The following is a 24,256-nucleotide window of genomic DNA, read 5'->3' as shown; positions in this document are numbered from 1 at the left end:
AAGCTCTTAAAATAGTGCCTGACATAGAATAAAGGCTATATACATGTTTGTTAAATAATAAATACAGGTAACAAATCAATCTCTTGATGGGATAAAGAGTGACAAGGGAATGACTCTTCTTGGGAAAAGGGAAAGGGTGGATTTCCTTGGGCTTCTCCCATCTCCAGGGCCCTGCTGGCCCACGTGGCTGATGTCTGGGGTTGGTGTGCTTTGCGATATAAACTTGTGCAACTTGGGAAGGATCTGGTGGACCCCTTCTCTGGAGTATTCACCATCTCATTGGTCTTTCTGGCCCTGTAGGCCTCCTGAATCCCTGGGTTGTCCTTCCTCTGTCCCCTGGCCCACCTGTAACCTTGATCATTTGTTATGGTGTGACCATGGCAAGCTGCTTTCTGATATTCCCTAGGAGGGCTCCCTAGAGCCAGACCTGTGTCCCCCAGTGTGGGGGTAGCCCTCACTCTGAGCACTCTGCACCTCCAAGTTTACTCTAAGATCTTTGCCAGGTAGCCCATCAGGCAGTTTCTTCACAGATTACTGCATCCCTCTTCTCTTTGGCTTTTCTGTATTGAGGTAAAGGTCAGAGAGGACAAACTGGGAAACTTGGGGGGACCATGACCTTCCCTTAACCTCCTTTCTTCCCACAGACCCCTAGGGCAGGGATGGGTTTGCTACCTTTTCTCTTTGTAGCTGGACCTCAAGACCTTCAGCCAGGACTGGAGACATTTGTCTCCTAAAGAGGTCAGGTGACACCTGACACCAATGCTGTTGGAGGTGGAAGCCTGTGAGAAAACAATGAATTAAGGGGCGAACAAAATGAAGTCAGTTAAGTATTTGTAAGATATCATCCCTGTTACATGTGCAGTATGAAAACCTCTGAAGGATCTCTCAAACATCAAGTGAACTGGGAATAATACAAATTCTTTATGTTAATGGGAATCTTTGAGCTTGGCAGATGGTTTTATATAGAAGCAAAATAATTTAATTCCTTGTTTTGTGCTTATTAATTGGTTATTTTCAAGTTTTCTTACCTCTTTGAATCCTGGTTTTCTTATCTATATGAAAGAGCAATAACATTGCCTAGCTCAGGATAATTTTCTTTTTTATCTGAGGATTAAGTGTTATAGTGCATGTGAATAGTCTGATAGAGAGAAGTCTCCAGCAAATGTTATTTCTCCCTCCCCCCCAGTTTCTTCCTGAAACATGTATAATGATGAGAAATCTTCCTACTTCTTATTCAGAAGAGGAGAGAAGCCTAGTAGGCTATAATCTCCACTCTAAGATTTAGTCATTTTTAATTTCCTTTTATGATAAGCTTCTAAGAGAGAAGCTGTAATAGAACATTAAAAGGTGATCTTTGAAATGCTGTTAAATGTCAAATAGCAAATCTTTTAAAAAACATTTACTTTCTCATCTTTTTGGTCTTCTTGGCAATGGTTCTGAAATTTCTCTTTCATGTCACTTTCACAGGTTACATTCTGTTGTACATACTGCCAGCAGAGTGATATATTTGACAAATTGCTTTGGTTATTTTAATTTGCTTATACCAGTGATTCTCACACTTGAGTAGACATCAGAATCACCCAGAAGACTTGTTCAGATGTGGGTCCCACTCTGGGAGTTTTTGATTTAGTAGATCTCAGATGATGCTGATGCTGATGGTCCCTAGACCACACTTTGAGAACCACTACTTAAAGTTCAAGCTTAAACTATCAATGGCTTGACAGTAAATTTCAGCCTTGGTTTGACATTTGAGAACTCAAACTATCTTTCTAACTTATTTCCAAGCCCCTTCTTCTAGAATTTCTGTCTGATAAAACATTTTCACCAAACTTTCTTTCATTTTTAAAATTCTTATTTTTATTTATTGATTTAGACAGAGGGGGAGGGGGATGAGAGAGAGAGAGAGAGAGAGAGAGAGAGAGAGAGAGAGAGAGAGAGAGATTTGGTATTCCACTTACTTATGCATTCATGCATTCATTGGTTGATGCTTGTATGTGCCCTGACCTAGATTCCACAACCTTGGAGTATCCAGATGATGCTCTATCCAACTGAGCTACCTGGCCAGAGACTAAACTTTTCTTTCTGTGTCTCATTTTACTTGCTAACACTCATGACAATGCTTGGTCTGTCCTCCCCACTTTTTTCAACCAAGTAAAATCCATTTAGGCTCAAATTTTCATTCATGATTTTGTCCTAGGCTACCTACTCCATATTTTCTCCTTCTTTGCCAAGCTTTGTCTATTCATTTGGTAAGTAATCAAATTTCACCTCCTCAGGACTCTTACTTAGACTGTCTTGATTCATTTAAAATGAGTCCCTTAATTTTTGTTTCCCAAATTTGCCTCTTGGATAGCTGAGGGCACTTTAAAACATTTGTTCTCCTCAGAGCACACTGCTTGTCATAGTAAGGGCTTAATAAATAATTGACTAATCCTTCATTGGAAGTATAAAAGAGATCAGGCATTCCAGACAACTTTAAGTGAGATCAAAACTAAATGGTGTAATATAAGGACACCCTTCTATTTTCTTTGAAAGATTACAGCTAATAAATTATAGTAGCTTAAGGCAGTGGAAATCAATTTGGGAAAGTACAGACCACCAGAGTTTGTTGTGTGGAACTCAACATGTGTTTTGTTGCTTTCCTTTTATTTTAACCATAAAGTTTCTCCCAAAGAAGTATCTACCATATATAACTGTATGTCAGAATGCTTTTTCAAAATGTGGCATATTTGAGATATCACTGACAGCAATTTTCAAATACCTGAAAAGTTTAGGGAAGTTAAATGTAAAGAGAACTTTAAATTGTAGCAACATTTCCTTGGAGATACATTGATAGGGAGCAAAGTTAGTTTACAAAGTCAGGCCTAGGGATAAAGCTGTCAAATTGTACCACCTTTGCATGATCTGTGTATGATGGAGGCTTTGAATAATAAATTGTGCCAGTGGAATTTTTATAGGAACCACTTGTAATTTTGTGAATTCCATCTGAAGCTGTTGCCTACCTTGGTTCTTTTAACTGACATCAGTGTAGGTCAGCAAAATTTATTTTTAATTACTTGGTTAAAGAATAGCACCCACAGTTTCCCTGCAACAGAGTAGTGAGGACAGACAGATGGTTCATGTCAATATAATGTGATGAATGGAGAGATAAAGGCACTGGAGCTTAGAAGAAAGTAGGTAGATGCTGGAGGACAGGTAAAGGTATGGCATTGGAGGGGGAGGGGAAGAAGTGAGGGCTCTGAATCAGGGATTATGAAGTGCCTTTTTTCTCCACTAGAATAATGAATTTCTGATGTATTAATTTTTTTTTCACATAAATGGATGAACCCTATTTCTGTAGTAAATAGGGAAGATTAGATTCTTCTGTTAAATAGAAGATCATGCCCTATGAAACCCCTAAAAAGTGGGCAACTCTGGTTTTGAAAGTTGAATCATTTGACCTGTGTTCAAGCAAAAGAATGTGCATCTGTCCTTATGGAATTGTATTTAACCCTGAATTATTTTAAGTCCTCATATTTTAACTAGATTTCTGGTGACATGTTAGGAACTTAACCCTATTTATCACATGACAATTTCTGCTTAAAGAAATGTAGTTTTAAATGGCGATAATTCTGCCATTTCGTGTACAAATATTATTTTAAGAACATTAGTGTACGATGGTGCTGTGTATTTAAAAAAATTGTATACATCATAGCTACCCTATGAAAGTGAGTATGATATGTATAAATAGACATATAAATATTTTGATAAAGATGACACCAATGGAGTGGCGATTTTTTATTTTATTTTTATTTGTTGCCAATGGTGGCTAAAAAGACCAATTCGTGCTGTGAATTCCTTTTACTAACTTTCTTACAGAGATGGTGCTATAAGGGGTTCCAGCTGGAGAAAAGGTGAGACCACGTTAGCTTTTTTGTGCCCTCCGTCATCTGCCTTGGTTTATTTTTTAGTTTCTTTGTTTTCCCTCACGTTTGAAACTGCTAACACCTAAACTGTTGCGCTGTTGCACAGTTTGCATATGAAGATGTTTTAGGCAGGTTTGAAATTATAAAAAATATAGAGGCTGCCCAGATGACAACAAGCAGAAAATCCCTTCTTTAAATAAAAACCTCCACTATCATTTGTAAAGCAAAATGTTCTCTCTTAGAAGTAACAGCTGCAAAAAAAGGAGGAAGGCAGAACACGCTAATCTAAGCTGTAAAATATGTTTTGGTAGCTCAACAGAGATTTCGCTGTTTCTGCGGGAAAAATCTAAGTCTGGTCCTAAAAGGAAGGTATTTAAAAGTGTGGCACAAGAGCGCCTTATTTATGGAGCTGGTGTGCAGCCAGGAGGTGGCCATGGGCGGCCCTGCCTGGCAGCTCCCTGCTTGCAGCGGGCAGCCTTCCCCTGCAGCACAGGAGTCAGATGTATTAGCAAACAAACACCTGTCTTTTCAGAATGCCATCGCTGATGAAATAAGAGAATTCCAGGAATAGTTGGAATATAAAAGCAGTCGTTACCCCATATTTTGTTTTACTGAAAGTTGATCTGTACCAGTTAATATTTCTAAAAACAAGGTCGAAAGTTTTTTCCCCACATGGAGTTGAAGCTCTGAACTTGTGTGTTTCTTTAGGCGTTATCCATATTGATTCTTAGGGTACACTGGATTTTTCCTAACGGAATGGTGGTAGCTTTGAAGGTGTTGTTTTCTAAGTCATATGCATGATCTCTGAATGAAAGACATAACACTCCACCAGAAACATTGAATAGGAAGTTTTGGGACCCTGTTTTTCAGACAGTGGAGCAATTTTCTAACTTGGAAGGTAAAAGGCTGATACATAGCATATATTTTTTGAAGCTGAGGAATGTGGTGTGGGTGTGGGTTTGGGTATGTGTGTGAAGTCTTTTTCAACACAGTAAATAATATGAGAGTTTTGTTAAGGACTAGTACTAATTTGCTAAAGTACTGTACTCATTTCAGCCACGATAGATATACTAATTCAGATTTCTAATCATCAAAGGAAATTCATCTGTTTCATTTGGAAAAATGGGACAGACACTAATGATTTCCTATGGACAGCCACTTGAAATAAAATTGTTTTTCTAAGAAAGAATGCATTTAGAAGGACTACTTCTTCCTTTCTCTTACTTCTGATATTTTATTCAAACATGTTGGAACAGTAATCGGTATGTAACTTGTACTACAAATGTAAAGTATAAATAGCTGATATATTTGATTAGTCTCCCATTAATCTATAAGCCCTTAGAAGGCAAGGCCATGTCTGATTTATCCCACATAATCCTTAGCGTCTGGCACACACAAGGCATTCAATATACATATAACGAATGTACCAAACGATGACAATGACTTGGGCTTTCATTTTATTTCTAGAAAGCGACCTCTATGTAGATGTTGGCCAACTCATGCATATTCTCGTTCTGAAAGGCATTTTATATACTACTAGGCATGTGCTAACTTCCAGCCGTTATGTTGCCACTCTCATTTCCACAGAATTTTATTGAAAACAAGTGAGGTCAGAGCACCTGGTGCTCACTGAGTTTACACTCTAGGAGGGCACATGGACAAAGTGCCATGTCAGTTATTTCCTTCTGAGACTGATGTTGAGATATTTCTCTACCATGTAAATTAGTGATCAGAGAGTAAAATTTATATTTAGAAACGGTCCAGCTAAACATCACATATTTGTTCACCAACCCTAATTTTGAGAGAGAGAGGGAGGGAGAGAGAGAAAGAGAAAGAGAACACCCCTGCCTTTATCTGTATATAACTTTGGTTCTTAAAAAAGGCCACAATATTATAGAACCATAACTTTTTTTAAAAGTTGAATTTGTTGAGGTAATATTGGTGGTTCACAAAACCATACAGGTTTCAAGAGTACAACTTAACAAAACATCTGCACACTGCATCGTGTGCCCACGGTTCCAAGCTAAGTCTCTTTCTGTCCCCATTTACCCCACCTCTGCCCACTTCCACTTAGCCCAGCCTGTCCCTCTGGCCATCACCACACTGCTGTTTGTGTCTTTGTGATATATATATATATATTGCTTAATCCCTTTACCTTCTTTCATCTAGTCTCCCAACAACCCTCCCCTCTGATACTTCCAGTCTGTCCCATGTATCCATGCCTCTATTTCTGGGCAAAGGACCTGAATAGACACTTCTCCAAAGAGGACATATATAGATGGCCAATAGACATATAAAAAATGCTCAGTGTCACTAAGCATCAGATATGCAAATTAAAACCACATTGAGATATCACCTCACACCTGCCAGAACGGCTATCATAAATAAATCAACAAGCACTAAGTACTGGCAAGGACGTGCCAGTACTTAGTGCTTGTTGATTTATTTATGTAGGAATACAACATAAATATTATTTATTTATTTATGTAGGCAGTAGGAATGCAACCTGGTGCATCCACTGGAAAAGAGTAAGGAGTTCCTCAAAAATTTAAAAATAGAACTGCCTTTTGACCCAGCAATCCCATTTCTTGGAATATATTCTAAGAAACCCAAAGCACTAATTCAAAAGGATATATGCACCCCTATGTTCATTGCAGCATTATTTACAAGTAGATGCCCAGTGCACGAAATTTGTGCAATGGTAGGGTCCTGAGCGGCTGCCAGCTGCTGGCCGGGTACTCCCTCCCTTCCCCTGGCCAGCCCCGCCCCCTGCTTGAACTCCCAGTCAACCTCCCCATTGAGGGGACAATTTGCATACTACTCTTTTATTATATAGGATAGCCAAGATCTAGAAATAGCTGAAGTGCCCATCAATAGATGAGTGGATAAAAAAATGGTGGTACATTTACACAATGGAGTACTACACAGCTGTTAAAAAGAAGAAAATCTTATATTTTGTGACAGTATGGATGGACCTGGAGATTATTATGCTAAATGAAATAAGCCAGTTGGAGAAAGAGATCTCACTTTTATGATCTCACTTTTATGTGGAATCTAATGAACAAAATAAACTGTAGAGTCATAATTTTTATAGTGGGTGGAATGGTATTAATCCTCTGATATTTTAGAAAGAATAGAGTAGATTTATCTCTTTTCTTTTGCTATAAAAAAACTGTTGAGTGCTTTCCTCTCCGTATAGCTGAAGGTCACCCTTTAATGAAATGAAATGAAATCAAGATGAGCCATGGAAGTTGTAGTGGGATTGTTAAAAATGGGCTTCAGGGGGGTAGAGAAACCAAGATGGTGGCATAGGTAAACACCTGAACTGCTGCCTCGCACAACTTCAAAACTACAACTAAAAGACAAAATGGACATCATCCAGAACCACAGGAAGGCTGGCTGAGTGGAAATTCTACAACTAGAAGGAAAGAGAAAAGCACACTGAGACTCAGAGGAGCTGTGAAAGTAAAGTGCAGAGGTACAGAGGTGTGCGCATGGAGAGGTCTGGCAACTGAGTATGCAGCTGGCTTTGTCAAGCGGGAGGAAGACAAAAGCTCCCGACTGCTCTGAACTCCAGTTCCAGGCGAGACTCTGGGGGACCTAGACTCATACGGGGAGAAACTGGACTGTCTGGCAGTGGGCGGAACTCGAGGGTGGCTTTCTCTCAGAGGTGCTTGCAGCGATTACTGCAGGACACTGAGATCCAGGGGGCCTCTTAGAGCAGGGTTGATGGGAAGCCATTGCTATTTGCTCCACCCTAAGACTCCACCCCATCCAAGCTGTATGCAGAGGCTTTTGCATAAGAATGGCCTGATCCTTTGAAAACTAAACTTACCTAACAAACTGCAGCTGAGTCAGTGAGACCCAGAACATCCAAAAGAAGGCCCAAAGCCCCACAGCAGCTTGCATTGATTCACAGCTGGGCCTCATCTGGGCACCTCCAAAACTCAAACAAAGAAGAGGAATCTGTAGATCTCTCCATAGCTCCTGCTGGGTGGCCTCAGGCAGAAGCTAAATTAGCACCTCCTTAGAGATCCAAGAGCCAGTGTACCCAGTGGTCAGAGTAGGACCATCCAGATCACAACTCCTCAGATCCATAAGGGACATGCTCAGGGGGCAGACTCAGTGAGCACCAAAGCCCCACTGAAGCAAGTCTTGCCTCAGAAGGGTGTCTCCAGCACAGAAGTTCTCCCATCATAGACACAGCTGATCCTCACAGCCAATTGGCCTGGAGGTCAATTCCTCCCAGTGATACCAACAACAATCAAGGCTTAATTGCAACAAGACTGTGCACACAGCCCACAAAGGGGTGCACCAAGAGTGTCCACCTCAGGTAACTGGGGAGGCTGAGCCACTAGGCCCTATAGGACACCTAGCACACAAAGCCACTCTGTCAACTCAGGGAAGCAGCCAAAATGTGGAGACAAACAGACAGGTCACAAATGATAGAAATGGAGGAAAGCAAATGACTGGATATAGAGTTCAAAACCATGGTTATAAGATTTTTCAAGAATTTTCTAGAAACTGCCAATTAATTTAGTGAGATCCTCGAGGATATGAAAAAGGACCAACTAAAAATTAAGCATACACTGACTGAAATAAAGAATAATGTACAGCGATCCAACAGCAGACTAGAGGATCCCAAGAATCAAGTCAAAGATTTGAAATACAAAGAATCAAAAAACACCCAACCAGAAAAGCATAAAGAAAAAAGAATCCAAAAATATGAAGATAGTGTAAGAGCCTCTGGGACAACTTCAAGCGTACCAACATCTGAATTATGGGGGTGCCAGAAGAAGAGAGAGAGCAAGATATTGAAAACCTATTTGAAGAAATAATGACAGAAAACTTCCCCCACCTGGTGAAAGAAATAGACTTACAAGTTCAGGAAGTGCAGAGAACCCCGAACAAAAGGAATCCAAAGAGGACCACACCAAGACACATCATAACTAAAATGCCAAGAGCAAAAGACAAAGAGAGAATATTAAAAGCAGCAAGAGAAAAGCAGTTAATTACCTACAAGGGAGCAACCATAGGATTGTCAGCTGATTTCTCAACAGAAACTGTGCAGGCCAGATGGGAGTGGCAAGAAATTTTCAAAGTGATGAATAGCAAGAACCTACAACCAAGATTACTCTACCCAGCAAAGCTATCATTCAGAATTGAAGGTCAGATAAAGAGCTTCACAGACAAGAAAAAGCTAAAGGAGTTCATCACCGCCAAACCAGTATTGTATGAAAGGTTGAAAGGCATTCTTTAAGAAGAGGAAGAAGAAGAAAAAGGTAAAGATAAAAATGATGAACAACAAATACATGTCTATCAACAAGTGAATCTAAAAATCAAGTGAATAAAAAATCTGATGAACAGAATAAACTGGTGAATAAAATAGAATCAGGGGCATAGAAAGGGAGTGGACTGACAATTCTCAGAGGGAAAGGAGTGTGGGGGGTGCGGGAAGAGACTGGACAAAAATTGTACACCTATGGATGAGGACAGTGGGGGGGGTGTAAGGGCAGAGGGTAGGGTGAGAATCGGGTGGAGGGGAGCTATGGGGGAAAAAAGAGGAACAATTGTAATAATCTGAACAATAAAGATTTATTGAAATGAAAAAAAATGGTTTTCATGTTACAAACTGAGTATATACTATCTAATAATAGAGTAATATGCAAATTGACCATCACTCCAAGACACAAGATGGCCACTCCCATGTGGTCAAAGATGGCTGCCCCCATGTGACACAAGATGGCCGCCACAAGATGGCCTGCAGGGGAGGGCAGTTGTGGCCAGTTATGGGTGACCAGGCCAGCAGAGGTGGGCAGTTGGGGGTGACCAGGCTGGCAGAGATGGGCTGTTGGGGGTGACCCAGGCCAGCAGGGGAGGGCAGTTGGGGGGACCAGGCCTGTAGGGGAGGGCAGTTAGGGGTGACTGGGCCAGCAGAGGAGGGCAGTTGGGGGGGACCAGGCCTGCAGGGGAGGGCAGTTGTGGGGGGACCAGGCCTGCAGGGGAGGACAATTGGGGGGAGGCCTGGCCAGCAGGAAAGGGCAGTTAGGGGTGACCGGGCCAGCAGGGGAGGACAGTTGGGGGCAACCAGGCCTGCAGGGGAGGACAGTTAGGGGTTACGAGGTCAGAAGGTGAGGGCAGTTGGGGGCAATTGGGCCAGCCGGGGAGCAGTTAGGCATTGATCAGGCTGGCAGGGAGTGGTTATGGGGTGATTAGGCAGGCAGGCAGAAGCGGTTAGGGGCAATCAGGCAGAGGCAGGCGGGCGGTTGGGAGCCAGCAGTCCTGGATTGGTCCTAAACGGGCGGTCAGGCCACAGGGATCAGGCTTAAATGGGCGGTCGGGCATCCCTTGATGGGTCCCAGATTGGAGAGGGTGCAGGCTGGGCTGAGGGACACCCCCCCCCATGCATTAATTTCGTGCACCGGGCCTCTAGTATTATATAATATCATGTAACATTGCATGTGCTCTCTTCATGTCCCACATAGTATTTCAAACTTTTTACTTATAGGATCTCATGTAATCCTTACACCATCTTTTCATCATGGGTATTATCATTCACATTTTACAGATGGGGACACTGAGCTAGAGGGAGTGCAATTAACTTGTCCAAGGACACAGGTGGGTAAGCAGATGGGTAAGCCGACAAGCCCATGGACTTAACTACTACCTATTTGGATCATACGGTATTTTTAGAAATGAATTTCTAAGACTGATAATAGCATACACTTTGGTTTGATGAGTTCAGCTTTTAGTACTAGTAATTTTTCCTATAGTATTGATTAGAAACAGTTCTGTTTAGATGCAGATTGAATATTGCTTTTTCCAATATTGTAGAGTCTAAGAAGAATTCTAGTATATAACTGCCACTTCTAGATAAATAAATTTTGTGATTTCTCTGCAAAAAAACAATAAAGATAGCATCCCTGTTCCTGGGGAAATTGAGTGTGAATCTACCACTGCAAAATTCTCTGAGAAATGTGGTTTTTGAAGATTTTAAACTCCTCCAGGGCAAGGTTTATATGATTTCATTTGTTTCACATGTACTTTGCCCAGGGTTGGGCAAACAGATAAGCTTCTTACCTGATAGATTTAACTGACTATCTGTTCATTTCTAAGGTGTCAGCATGGGGTTTAGTGAAAAATATTGGGGATAAGCAAGTATTGAAAGGAAAAAGGAAGATTAATAAAGATGAAACTGATATTTCTGGCATCATTCACTGTTATTCTCTCTCTTCTGTTTCTCTTTCTCTCTTTACACACACACACACACACACACACACACACACACACACACACACCAATCACGTACTTATGTATATTGTATATTTTTTAATGCAAAGTTATTAATGAGAGTGATGATGTTGGAGTCAGGATACCTATATTCTATCAGGCTGTAACATATGTATGTTACAATATACACCATATTGCAATTATGACTCCTTGCAATTTTTTTCTTGATTTCTAGAGCTCTCCTCGAGCCCAAAATAACCTTTATTTTTCTCAGGTCCAGACCTCAGAGGGTTGTAGTGACAGTGATTTTGTGGCTACTGGCTTCAAACACCACCTCAGCAGAGGAAAGGAGGAAGAGGTCTACAAGAAGAATGAGTGGGAGAGAGCAATTTAAAAAACTGCATGAAGATGTAGATGCTTTCATGCTGGGTTATATTTAAATCTTCTTGTGAATAAAATGTTATAAGGGCTCCAAATCCTTTAAAACTTAATTCATATATCATGACACATCCTTCTAGGTGTTTTTAATGTTTAAAATTTATTTATGCATTGGTGCTCTAAAATACTTAAATGATACAGAAGGATTGGCATCTTCAGAAGCAACCATGCTTATAGGTATTTACGATCCTTCCGTTGATTTTTATGTATACACAGATGTTTATAAATATTCCATGTAATCCAATGGTAACATACTGTATACATCGTTATGCAGATAATCTTCCCACTTATCTTGACACTTGTTTTGCACTTCAGTTGTTTCATTTCGTTTCAGGACTTGCCTCCTTTTTCTCTCCCCTCCAAAGGTTGCATTTTGTTGCACTGTATGAATTTACCGGACTTTATTTATCCAATGGCCTATTCGGGGACCTCTAGGTGTCTGTTTTGGTATTACAAACTATACTATTGTGAATGTCCTTACGTGTCCACCTGTTCACATAAGCGCGAGTTTATCTCTAAAAGAAGTTCCTGGAAGTGGAAAGGCTTGGGGAAAAGGCCTCGCCATGGAGCACTCTGATTGCCCCTCTACACTGCCCTCTGCTGGTTGTGCCAGTTTACTCTCAACACAGCAGCACCGAGAGCACTCAGTCTCCATGCTGCTCAACCCCAGAGGGTGCTGTTCACACCAGAGTACATATGGATGGACTTGTGCATTGTCTGCAGCTATTCCTGCCCCTGCGTGAGGCCAGCTCACCACTCTTCAATTTCTGGGACCCTTTAAGGGCTCAAGGGTATGGGCTATTCAACTTCAGATGGATTAGACGGATAGATGCACTATTGGAAATTCTCTCCCAGCAACTTTTCTCTGCAGAATAAAGTTGTGTAAATGAAAATATACCTATTAAATATGTGGGGTTCATGGTACACTGAAAAGCTTTATTTCTGCATTTGGAATAGAATACTGTATGTGGGTCTCTATTCAATGAGCCCAGTATCCATTTACCAACACACATTCAGATAAGAACTTCATTCAGGATGATAATATCAGATCATGAAATTTCTTAAGGGTCTGCTGCCTGAGATTTTAAATCTGGCCTACTTCATTTTAGACACCAGACATATGGCCATAGCTAATTATATGCTTAGATCCGATGCATTTCAAAACCGTTGATGTTACTCCATAAGGGACCTCAGAAGCAATGATAAGATTTGTGGTTAAGAAGATAGGAGATGTATGTAAAGTGAAATTCTGACCTTTAGAAAGAGCTACCTTAAACTTTGAAAAGTCAATTTGTTAAGAAATATATTTAAGTTTCCTTTTTGTGTGAGTAATATGTAGCAACATATTTGTGTATATATGGGTATATGTATGTGTATATATGTTTCAAATGTACACACGGGTGTGCTGGAGCCAGCTTACCCAGAGCTATCAGAGTCAATTGTGAAATTGTCAGGCATTTTGTGAGCAGATTGACTTCACATTAGTAGCTTGAAGTCAGTTATGGTGGAAGTACTTATACCACAGCAATTGGCAAACAATAAAAATCAGGGCCTCATTTCCTATAAAGCTGGTTGTTAAACACCAGTCCACCACTTTCTATGTGTATGTATAATCAATCCTCCTTCCAAAAATGGGCAAACCCTCAGAATTATTAAAAAGACATTTGTTTGCCCTACCCGGTTTGGCTCAGTGGATAGAGCGTCGGCCTGCGTACTGAAAGGTCCCAGGTTTGATTCCTGTCAGGCATGTACCTTGGTTGCGGGCACATGTAGGAGGTGTGCAGGAGGCAGCTGATTGATGTTTCTCTCTCATCGATGTTTCTGACTGTCCCTCTCCCTTCATCTCTGTAAAAAAATAAAAATATATATATTAAAAAAAAAAAAGACATTTGTTTGCAGTGTCTGATTTCTAATAAGCAGGAAAAAGTAGAAATTAGTTCTGTTGTGATTTTCTCATCAAAACCTTAAAATGCAGCCTTTGGAGAGGAGAAAAAAAGGAGGCAAGTCCTGAAATGAAATGAAACAACTGAAAGGCGAAAGGTGATTGGTACTCATTCAGTGGTATCTGTTTTCCCACAATGTAGTAACGTGTTGATACAATTCAGAATCCATCAACGTAGTTCGATAAAGAAATGTTATCAATAGTTTTGTGTACCTTATCTCTAAGCATTTTTGTCACTAACTTTTAGGTTGATTTACCAGTTTTAAAACAATCCCGTGCATTAATTGTATCTGTTTTTGCTTTGAGGAATACAATTCTGAAATTTTAAAACAAAACAAAACAAAACAACAACAACAACAAAAACATCAAAAAACAAAAAAACACCTTTGTATGCTTTATAGATTAATTTTACCTTTTATAAGTCCAAATACTGTACATATGCACCACTATAGTTTCCTTTTAATTTGTGTTTAATTTCTTGGTTGTTTTTGAATATTTTCATACCAAAAGAATCTTGCAAATAATACATTGAAGTCATCCTAACAGCATGGTTTACCAAGATTTGCTGTGATAACTCACAACCCTAACTGGCAAAAGGGTGACCTAATATTTGATCATAGAAATCAGGAGAACTAGCAAAAGTGCTGCTATGGAATTAAATAAACATACAGTTAGAAGGGTGGTGAGAGTTCCTGTGATGCAGTATCCTCACTTATAAGAAGGAAGAATGGGAATTAATGCTATTAGGCTTCATATGAGTTAGTATGCGAATTGCCTTGGTCCAATATAGCTTGGGTTTTAAGTACTTTGCATGTGAATATAGAAACTGAGGGCGTTAAGGCATCAAAATGAGCGGTATAGAGAGGTTGTATTGTTAATTTCTCCCCTCCATACTAAAATGTGGAAGAATGGCTGTTACCCAGTCAAACACAGGTAATGTTAATAACTTGATCAGAACTTAAGGAAATTAAATATCAGGGTTAGGGCTGTGCAGGTAAATATCATTTATGAAAGGCAGAAGTAATAGACAGTTGTATAAAGCCTTGTGGCTGTTGCCATTCTATAAGTAGTAAAATATGATTTATTCTGTACTCGGTCATGAATTACTCAAGAGGTACAAAGAAATGATGACTTAGAAATCCTGAATAAAAATAACCTGAACAACTTAAGTTTTCTGGATATGAAAAAGATTATAAACAGACTATGATACCTATTTTAGTTTATGACTTACTGAGCTATAAAGAAAGTGATTTATAAAACCCAAATTAAGCAGGAGTAAGGGTGATTTAATAATAATGAAGGCCATCTGTACTCATTTCTTTTAATAGTGATATTGTAGTATTGAAAATGTGGTGGTTTCCATGTTAGATCTTTGAGAATGTGAACAAGATGTTACTTAGGGTCCTGATGAATTCAAATTTGTTACAAACTATTTCGTTTCAATTTTAAGAATGAAAATTTTTAAGAAATGTGATTTTCTTCTACCTGGGAACTTAAGCTTGGACTAATGTGGGATTTAAAAAAGCATTGTAGTTTCTACTTGATCTCTTAGATCACTCATTTATAATTTTCAACAGATTTTTTTACTTATAGACTTTGATTCTTCATAAAGTAATTTATGCCAGTTTTATTCCAATGCTGTTTTATTCTGATAATTCTTTTGAAAAACCTCTTTATATATTTGAAGATTCATATGAGGGTATGGCTATTCTTTTGTTTCTCAGGCTAAAAACTTGAATTTCTATACCCTTGTCTTTGATATTTTGTTTCTAAATGATCTAATTGTAAAGAACTTCATGAATATTAAATATTATTTTTGATTACTGCAAATTTTTCCGATGCTTAATTTCAGCATTTTAGGATCAAAACATTTTGTACAGTCTTTGGAATTTGGAAAAAGCCACATATTATGATATTATACCCTGTGTTTTATTTTAAAGGCAGATAGGATGTGGCCAAATTAACAGCTTATTTGATTGTACACCTAAATTTTTATCAGCTTGTAGGGGCAAGGGTTTTTACACATATGTCCATTGAGGGACAGGGTTTTTACATAACAGATGAAAAAGAAAAAAAAAAAGAATAAATGTACTTAGATTAGTAGACATGTAGCTCTTGGGGGAAAATATGTTGTTATAGCTCTCAGGGTAGAAATACATGGTGTGAAGCATGTTTTTTTTTTATTCTTGTTGATAAGACTGACTGAAATACTGTTTTACTTTATTCACTCATTCTTTGTAACCTTAGTAACTAGCCCCTTAATTTAGATTGTATTCATTTTTGACCTAAAAATAAATGATCTACATTTGCATAGTATTTCAGGGCTCTATTTTAGCATTTTATGCATCATAAAAGGTGTTTTAGAGTGGGCTATATGCATTCGTATAGACAAAAAGCATCAAAAGAGGATTATTTGAATAATGCATTCCTATGTTGTTGAACATACACTGAAAATCCCTTGGAAAGTTGTTGTTTTTTTAAAATAAATCTTTATTGTTCAGATTATTACAGTTGTTCCTCTTTTCTCCCTGCATAGCTCCCCTTCACCCGGTTCCCACCCCACCCTCTGCCCTTATCCCCCCACACTGTCCTCATCCATAGGTGTATGATTTTTGTCCAGTCTCTTTCCACACCCACCCCCCACACCCTTTCCCTGCCCCTCCGAGAATTGTCAGTCCACTCCCTTTCTATGCCCCTGATTCTATTATATTCACCAGTTTATTCTGTTCATCAGATTTTTTATTCACTTGATTTTTAGATTCACTTGTTGATAGATATGTATTTGTTGTTCATAATTTTTATCTTTACCTTTTCCTTCTTCTTCCTCTTCTTAAAGAATTCCTTTCAGCATTTCATATAATACTGGTTTGGCAGTGATGAACTCCTTTAGCCTTTTCTTATCTGTGAAGCTCTTTATCTGACCTTCAATTCTGAATGATAGCTTTGCTGGGTAGAGTAATCTTGGTTGTAGGTTCTTGCTATTCATCACTTCGAATATTTCTTGCCACTCCCTTCTGGCCTGCATGGTTTCTGTTGAGAAATCATCTGACAATCGTATGGGTACTTCCTTTTAGACAATTAACTGTTTTTCTCTTGCTGCTTTTAATATTCTCTCTTTGTCTTTTGCTCTTGGCATTTTAGTTATGATGTGTCTTGGTGTGGTCCTCTTTGGATTCCTTCTGTTCAGGGTTCTCTGCACTTCCTGAACTGTAAGTCTATTTCTTTCACCAGGTGGGGGAAGTTTTCGGTCATTATTTCTTCCAATAGGTTTTCAGTATCTTGCTCTCTCTCTTCTTCTGGCACCCCCATAATTCTGATGTTGGTACGCTTGAAGTTGTCCCAGAGGCTCCTTACACTATGTTCATATTTTGGGATTCCTTTTTCTTTTTGCTTTTCCAGTTGGGTGTTTTTTGCTTCTTTGCATTTCAAATCTTTGACTTGATTATTGCGATCCTTTAGTCTGCTGTTGGATCTCTGTATATTATTTTTTATTTCAGTTATGTTTAATTTCTAGTTGGTCCTTTTTTATATCCTTGAGGGTCTCACTAAATTAATTGGCAGTTTCTAGAAAATTCCTGAAAATCCTTATAACCGTGGTTTTGAACTCTATATCCAGTTGTTTGCTTTCCTCCATTTCTGTCATTTGTGACCTGTTTCTTTGTCTCTGCATTTTGGCTGCTTCCCTGAGTTGATAGAGTGGCTTTGTGTGCTAGGTGTCCTATAGGGACCAGTGGCTCAGCCTCCCCAGTTACCTGAGGTGCACCCCTTTGTGGGCTGTGTACACAGTCTTATTGTATTTAAGCCTTGATTGTTGTTGGTGTCACTGGGAGGAATTGGCCTCCAGGCCAATTGGCTGTGAGAATCAGCTGTGTTTACGATGGGAGAACTTCTGTGCTGGAGACACCCTATGGGGCAAGACTTGCTTCAGTGGGGCTTTGGTGCTCACTGAGTCTGCCCCCTGGGTGTGTCCCTTATAGATCTGAGGAGTTTTAATCTGGATGGTCCCACTCTGACCACTGGGTACACTGGCTCTTGGATCTCTAAGGAGGTGCTAGTTTAGCTTCTGCCTGAGGCCACCCAGCAGGAGCTATGGAGAGATCTGCAGAATCCTCTTCTTTGTTTGGGGTTTGGAGGTGCCCAGCTGTGAAGCAATGCAAGCTGCTATGGGGCCTTGGGACTTCGTTTGGATGTTCTGGGTCTCTCTGACCCAGCTACAGTTTGTTAGGTAATTTTAGATTGCAAAGGCCAGGTCATTCATATGCAAAAGCCTCTGCACACAGCTAGGGTGGGGCGAGGTCTCAGGGAATTAGCAGGGCAGAGCAAACTGCTATAGCTGATCCTCAGCCCTGCCTTAAGTGGCCCCCAGGTCTCAGTGTCCCTCAGTAATCAATGCAAGCACCTCTGAGATAAAGCCGCCCTCGAGTTCCGCCCAATGCCAGACAGTCCAGTTTCTCCCCGAGTCTGGGTCCCCAGAGTCTCGGCCAGAACTGGAGTTCAGAGTAATTGGGAACTTGTGTCTCCCTCCTGATTGAAAAAGACAACAGGGTACCCAGTTGCCAGCCCTTTCCACGCGCGCCTCTGTACCTTTGCACTTTACTTCCACAGCTCCTCTGAGTCTCAGTATGCTTTTCTCTTTCCTTCTAGTTGTAGAATTTCCACTCAGCCAGCCTTTCTATTGTTCTGGATGATGTTCGTTCTGTCTTTTAGTTGTAGTTTTGAAGTTGTTGTGCGAGGCAGCAATTTCAGGTGTCTACGTATGCCGCCATCTTGGTTTCTCCTTGGAAAGTTGTTTTGTAGTTAATAGAAGGTAGAGTCTCTAATGCCATTTGCCCTTGACTTGTTCTGCCCATACAGTTGCAGGTTCATATCTATTAAAATCTCTGCCCAGTTCCTATGGACAATTGACATTTAGAAGTATAGAGACCAATCTTGGATAATCTTCATTTAGAATATGAAAATCTGAATATTAGGGTCTTCAGGCATTGAGGAAATCTACAATATGCCAGACAATACTTTAGGTGCCTGGGTATATAAAAATGAACAGGCAAGTATGCTTTCTGCACATGCAAGGAATGTGGTGGGAATGAAGTGATGGATACTGCATTTCTGGCTACATAAAGACCAATTCTGGGTGACTGAGAGCAGTGGAGCGTCCCTCTAAGCATTTTGGTTATCTTTGTGTCCATGCCATTTGCTTCAGCCAAGTCAGTCTTATTTGGAAGCTACCTGCATTCAAGAAGTTGCATGGGCGGGACTGGCTAATTGAAGCCAGAAAAGTCTTTTCAAAATGAAACTTCCCTGGTTCAAGCACTGCAATATCTTCCCCTGCATGTAGAAAGAAGATGTACTTGCTTAACATGAATTGTAATCCCCTCATTGTGTAATAATCTCCACTCCCAGTACACTGACCAGAAGTCAGGTAAGTGAGACCCACCAGCTCTCATCTCTGCATGCTTGCCCTTCAACAAATGACCTCTGGTACATCCTTCACTAGTTAGCTCAAGTTTCATGTCCTCAGGAAGCCTGCCTTGAACTCTTTGCCAAGGTTGGAGCCTGTTTTCTTCCTCCTTCTAATGTCCTTTTGGGGAGCACTTGTAATAGTCATCATAATCTAATTTAGTTGAAACAGATAAGATTATTAAATCTACAAAATGTATGGAATAAGTTATTTTTTTTTATCACTAAAAGAGACAAGGAGTGGGTTGTAGATAGGTTTGGAATTATATATTCTATCCTAGAGAGAAGTTGCTTTTTGTTAGCAATATTATTTTCGGAGTGATTGTGTACTTGATGAATAATTGGAGGAATGTCACGGATTAGGAAATAATCTGATACAGTATTGATTTAACCAGGGTTCTATTGGTGAAAAGACAATAAAATTAAATTTTGATTTATTAAGACAGACATATAAAGCCTATAATTTTAGAAAAGAGCATGCACATGACATTTATTTCTCATTCTATCAGTTGAAAATTTGAGTATTGATTTCTGCTTTTGTACTTATCAATATAATGAATATTGATTGTCATAAAAATGTCCCATTGACATTTTACAGTCCTAGAGTAGCTTCTAAATAAAGAAGTAAATTAAGGCTTGTGTAATTCTATTGTCATGTGTTTCTCATTGCAATTTCCCCTCCCTGCCTCCCTTCTGCTTCTTCCTTCTTTTCTCTCTTTTTTCCCCATTAAATAAGTAGTGCATGAACACATGCCCACTGTGTGTTGTACATATTCTAACACCAGAGGTTTGAGTAAATGTTACAAGTCACCACAGCCACCCGTGATCTCATGCCTCTTCTCTCAATGTTTCCCACCAGAGCTTTTCCTGAGGGTTGGTTTGCACATGTGGATACATGCATGCACAATATTATATGTGTATCTTTATAGATATGTAGGTCACCTTTACAACTGGAGATTAGATAGTGTGCATTGTGAAGCAATGTACTTGTTTCTTTTCCCCACTTAACAAAGAATTAAAAATCATCTTATTTCTGTAGATCTGTAATGTTTTCCCCTTCCTCTTCTCTGTAAATTGCTTTTTAAAAGCAAAACACCTTCAAGTTCTATTTAAACTTCCCCCTGAAGTCCTTTCAGGATTTCTTATCTAGAACCTCTTTCTGCATTTCCCAGCTCCATACATTTTTATAATTGTTATCTTCTAAGCTTTATTTTTGTGTTTATTTCCTTCAAAAGGGAGTAAAATCCCAGTATATATCCCTCCCCCCACCCCTGGTGTCTTATATATTATATATTTTGGGTGATTTTAGAGAGTCAACACTAACACTCCTTTTCCTTTGCTTCCAGAGTTTGAGACCAAATGAGAAACAGTATAGAGAAGACTGATAAATGGAGATTAAAGTAACAAATGGAGATTAAAACTGATGTAGATCTGCATTTAGATCTTAGGTCGAAAGGGCTTGCTGCCAATTCCCAGCAGGATTTAATAGACTTGCACTCGTAGTTAATGGCACATCTGGACAGCCGGAGGCCTCTACTGTTTTTCCTTTGGGCAAAAAGCAAACAGAAAGTGAATTCACTGAAGAAAAAAGGGAGAGTTTGTATTGCAAGCTTGATTGTTTCTCCATCATTCACTTGTTCTGATAATAGTTCCTCCTTCCCTAGGTAGCCAGGGGGCAAGAGAGGCCTGGAGTGTTATTTGAACAGAAGTGTCTCCACAGGACACCTTAGAGCTACAAGAAAAAAGTTATACTCAAGTGTTGACCTTGAATCTCTCTACATTATCTTTGGTTCCACTCAATTTTTAAATCAATTAAATTACTTAAAATTGATTTAATGATCCAAAATCTGTTTGTCTCCCTGTCTTGATTGACATCTCCTACAAGTATTATCTGGAAAACACCACATAATAACTTTCTTTTCCTGAAACAGCTAGGGCTTAAGGTAAAAGCATTCAGAAATCTCTAATATAAAACTGATAATCTAGATAATTCCTAAAACAGTTGATAAAATGGAGGCTTGATATACATCAAATATAGCTTCAGAGTGTATGTAAACACTTTTTTTTGCCAAAGTAAGATTTTTATTGAAAGTCATTTGAAAGACACTAAGACTCACCAGATCTAGATTCCAAATTCACATTCTCTCCAACCCCCACCAGTAGCCTCTGTCATTCCCAAAGGTTGCATTCTTTTTTTTTTTTTTTAAGGTTGCATTCTTTTGTAATTCCCATTTTCAGCTTCCTGGAAAAGAGATCTTTTTCCATAAGCCATCTTCTTCTTTTTTTGTTGTAGACTAGAGCTTTATGTCCAGGAAATAGTGTGTTTGTTAGAGATGGTTAGTTGTTTAAAAATACATCAAGGTAGATCTAATAAATTCAGCAAAGTGGTGGTGTTGGGGTGTTGGGGTTGGGGGAGGTTCAGCCAGAGGTGAAGTGGGACTGTTCTCTAGTATTTCTTGCTGCAACCCAAAATCCATATATGGAAATGGCATCGAGGAATACAGTCCTATATGTTGTTGTCCTGTCTTTGCAGTGTAAACGCGAATCCTTGGTCCTCCTGTTAAAGCTGGTGCAGCTCGCAGCTCCTCCTCCAGACCCAATCTTGGAAGGAGGCTCTGCAAATCTCCGTAGTTTTCGTGTTGACAGCAATTCCATAAATTATTGGAAAGTGGTTTTTATTTTCTTCCCGGTCATTTAATTCTGTCACACATAATGTCACTAAGTGAATGTCATCATCTTGTCTGTCAAATTCACTAAGAAGTTGATGAGTAAGTTTTTGTGACAACTGCCCATCCTCACTGAAGCCGCCGACCAGGTGCACTTCCAGCCTTCTACACTGAGCATGCCCAGAAAGGATTTTATGGAGTTCATGATCAAGAGAACCTCAGCTTTGGGGTTGGTTCCATCACAGTGTGTCAAGCAGGGAGCCCCATTACCCGTGTGCCTCAGCACCACAATGCCACAGGTGGTGGCATCATCAGAACCCAAAATGAAGAAGGAGCTATCCTTTGGGGAGGTCACTGCAAGCTCTCTTTGCTGAACATACAGAAGGCCCTGGGATCCCACTTGTTGAACAGACTGACCTCTGAGAAGACTTGCTCTTTCCTCCAGAAGCAGGTGGGCTTGGACAAAATCCTGGGTGGCCTGAGGCACCGTACTGGGAGCCTCTGGACCAGCAGCAGCATCTCGGAGGTGGCTGCTCGGGCAGGCCCAGGAAGGTGGCGGTCTCCCCAGCTGTGGTGTATGTAACTTACACACAGATCTGAAAGTAAAACATATGACCGGAAATAGGCCAACATAAGTGAGCAATATGACCATAGTTAGGGTTTTTAAGGAAGATCGATAAAATGAGTTATTTAAATGTTTATTATTTTTTTTCTTTTAGCTTGAGTGAATCTGAGAATCTTATTGTTAGATATGAAAGTTAATTTTGCATAGACTATCATATCCTTTGGAAATAAATATGAATGAAATATCTCTTCTTTTTAAGTATTCTGAGTGATATTTTATTGTTAAACTAGAGGCCCGGTGCACGAAATTCGTGCACGGGGGAGGGGGGTGTCCCTCAGCCCAGCCTGCACCCTCTCCAATCTGGAACCCCTCGAGGGATGTCCGACTGCCCGTTTAAGCACGATCCCACGGGCAGTCGGACATCCCTCTCACAACCCAGGACTGCTGGCTCCCAACTGCTAGCCTGCCTGCCTTCCTGATTGCCCCTAACCACTTCTGCCTGCCAGCCTGATCACCCCCTAACCAATGCCCTGCCAGCCTGTTTGCCCTTAACTGCCCTCCCCTGCAGGCCTGGTCACCACTAACTGCCCTCCCCTGCAGGCCTGGTCCCTCCCAACTGTCCTCCCCTGCTGGCCTGATCGCCCACAACTGCCCTCCTTTGCTGGCCATCTTGTGGTGGCCATCTTGTGTCCACATGGGGGCAGGATCTTGTGTCCATATGGAGGCAGCCATCTTGTGTGTTGGAGTGATGGTCAATCTGCATATTACTCTTTTATTAGATAGGATAGAGGCCTGGTGCACTGGAGGGGGCCAGCTGGGTTGCCCTGAAGGGTGTCCTGGATCAGGGTGGGGGTTCCCTTGGGGCGTGGGGCAGCCTGGGCGAGGGGCCTGTGGTGGTTTGCAGGCCGGCCACGCCCTCTGGCGACCCAAGCGGAGGCCCTGGTATCTGGGGCTTATTTATCTTGTACAATTGAAACTTCGTATCCTGGAGCGGAGCTAAGCCTTCTGCTTGCTCTGTGGCTGCAGCCATTTTTGGGGGGATTTATGTATCTTCTATAATTGAAACTTTGTAGCCTTAAGCAAGGCCTGGGCCGGCCAGGGTGTGCGGAAAGCTTGGCTTCTTGCATCACCAGGGGCAACCCTAGCCTCCTGCTCTTTCCAGCTCCGTGGCTGCCGCCATTTCTGTTTGGGTTTATGTATCTTCTATCATTGAAACTTTGTAGCCTTGAGGGGAGGCCAAGGCCAGCAAGGGCATGCGGAAAGCTTGGCTTCCTCCATTGCCGGGGAAACCCAAGCCTCCCTCCTGCTTTCTGTGGCCAGTAGCCATCTTGGTTGGGTTTATTTGCATATTCACTCCTGATTGGCTGGTGGGCATGGCTTGTGGGTGTGGCTTGTGGGTGTAGTGGAGTGATGGTTAATTTGCATATCACTCTTTTATTAGATAGGACTAGAGACCTGGTGCATGAATTCGTGTACAGGTGGGGTCCCTTGAGGCGGCCTGCGGGTCCAATGCTGCCTGCAGCTCCTACCTGCTGCTCCTGCTCATCCTGACCTCACTGCGCCTTCCACAGGCTCGCGCCCAATCAGTCCCATTCGGGAGAGGCTCACACTGCTGCAGTAGTGCTCACCAGCTGTGAGCCCTGCATCTGGCGCCCTCCTGAGGGGAGTGGCTTGTGGGATCTGGCCAAAACTGGCTCTCCACATCCCCTGAGGGATCCCGGATTGCGAGAGGGCTCAGGCCAGGCTGAGGGACCCCACCAGTGCATGACTGGGGCTGGGGAGGGAGCGCGGGAAGGATCCAGGGCAAGTCCGGCCCCTTTTGCCCAGTCCTGATCAGCTGGACCCCAGCAGCAAGCTAACCTACCTGTCAGAGGGTCTGCCCCCTGGTGGTCAGTGCACGACATAGCTACGGGTCGACCAGTCCACTGTCTGCCCCCTGGTAGTCAGTGCTCCTCATAGCGAGTGCTTGAGCAGTCTTAGCATATCATTAGCACAATTATGCTTTGATTGGTTGAACAGTCGACTGGTCACCGGATGACAGGACACTTTGCTT

At 41.0% G+C, this 24,256-nt stretch overlaps 1 protein-coding gene and 1 pseudogene across 3 annotated transcripts in view; one reads left to right on the top strand and one right to left on the bottom strand.

Annotated features, from left to right (window-relative positions):
• Nucleotides 1-24,256, top strand: part of GPC6 (glypican 6) — a 1,157,351-nt gene that overhangs the window by 15,756 nt on the left and 1,117,339 nt on the right. The gene's annotated exons all lie outside the window — the stretch shown is intronic.
• LOC308243789 (protein N-terminal asparagine amidohydrolase-like) lies at nt 21,207-22,157 on the bottom strand (annotated as a pseudogene). The gene has a single exon. The product of its transcript is annotated as a protein N-terminal asparagine amidohydrolase-like (transcript).

This window comes from Plecotus auritus (genome assembly GCF_963455305.1).
Source record: "Plecotus auritus genome assembly, chromosome: 3".
NCBI classification, from domain to species: domain Eukaryota; kingdom Metazoa; phylum Chordata; class Mammalia; order Chiroptera; family Vespertilionidae; genus Plecotus; species Plecotus auritus.
Note: the sequence above shows the minus strand (reverse complement) of the source record. Positions and strands in the feature narration are given on the sequence as shown.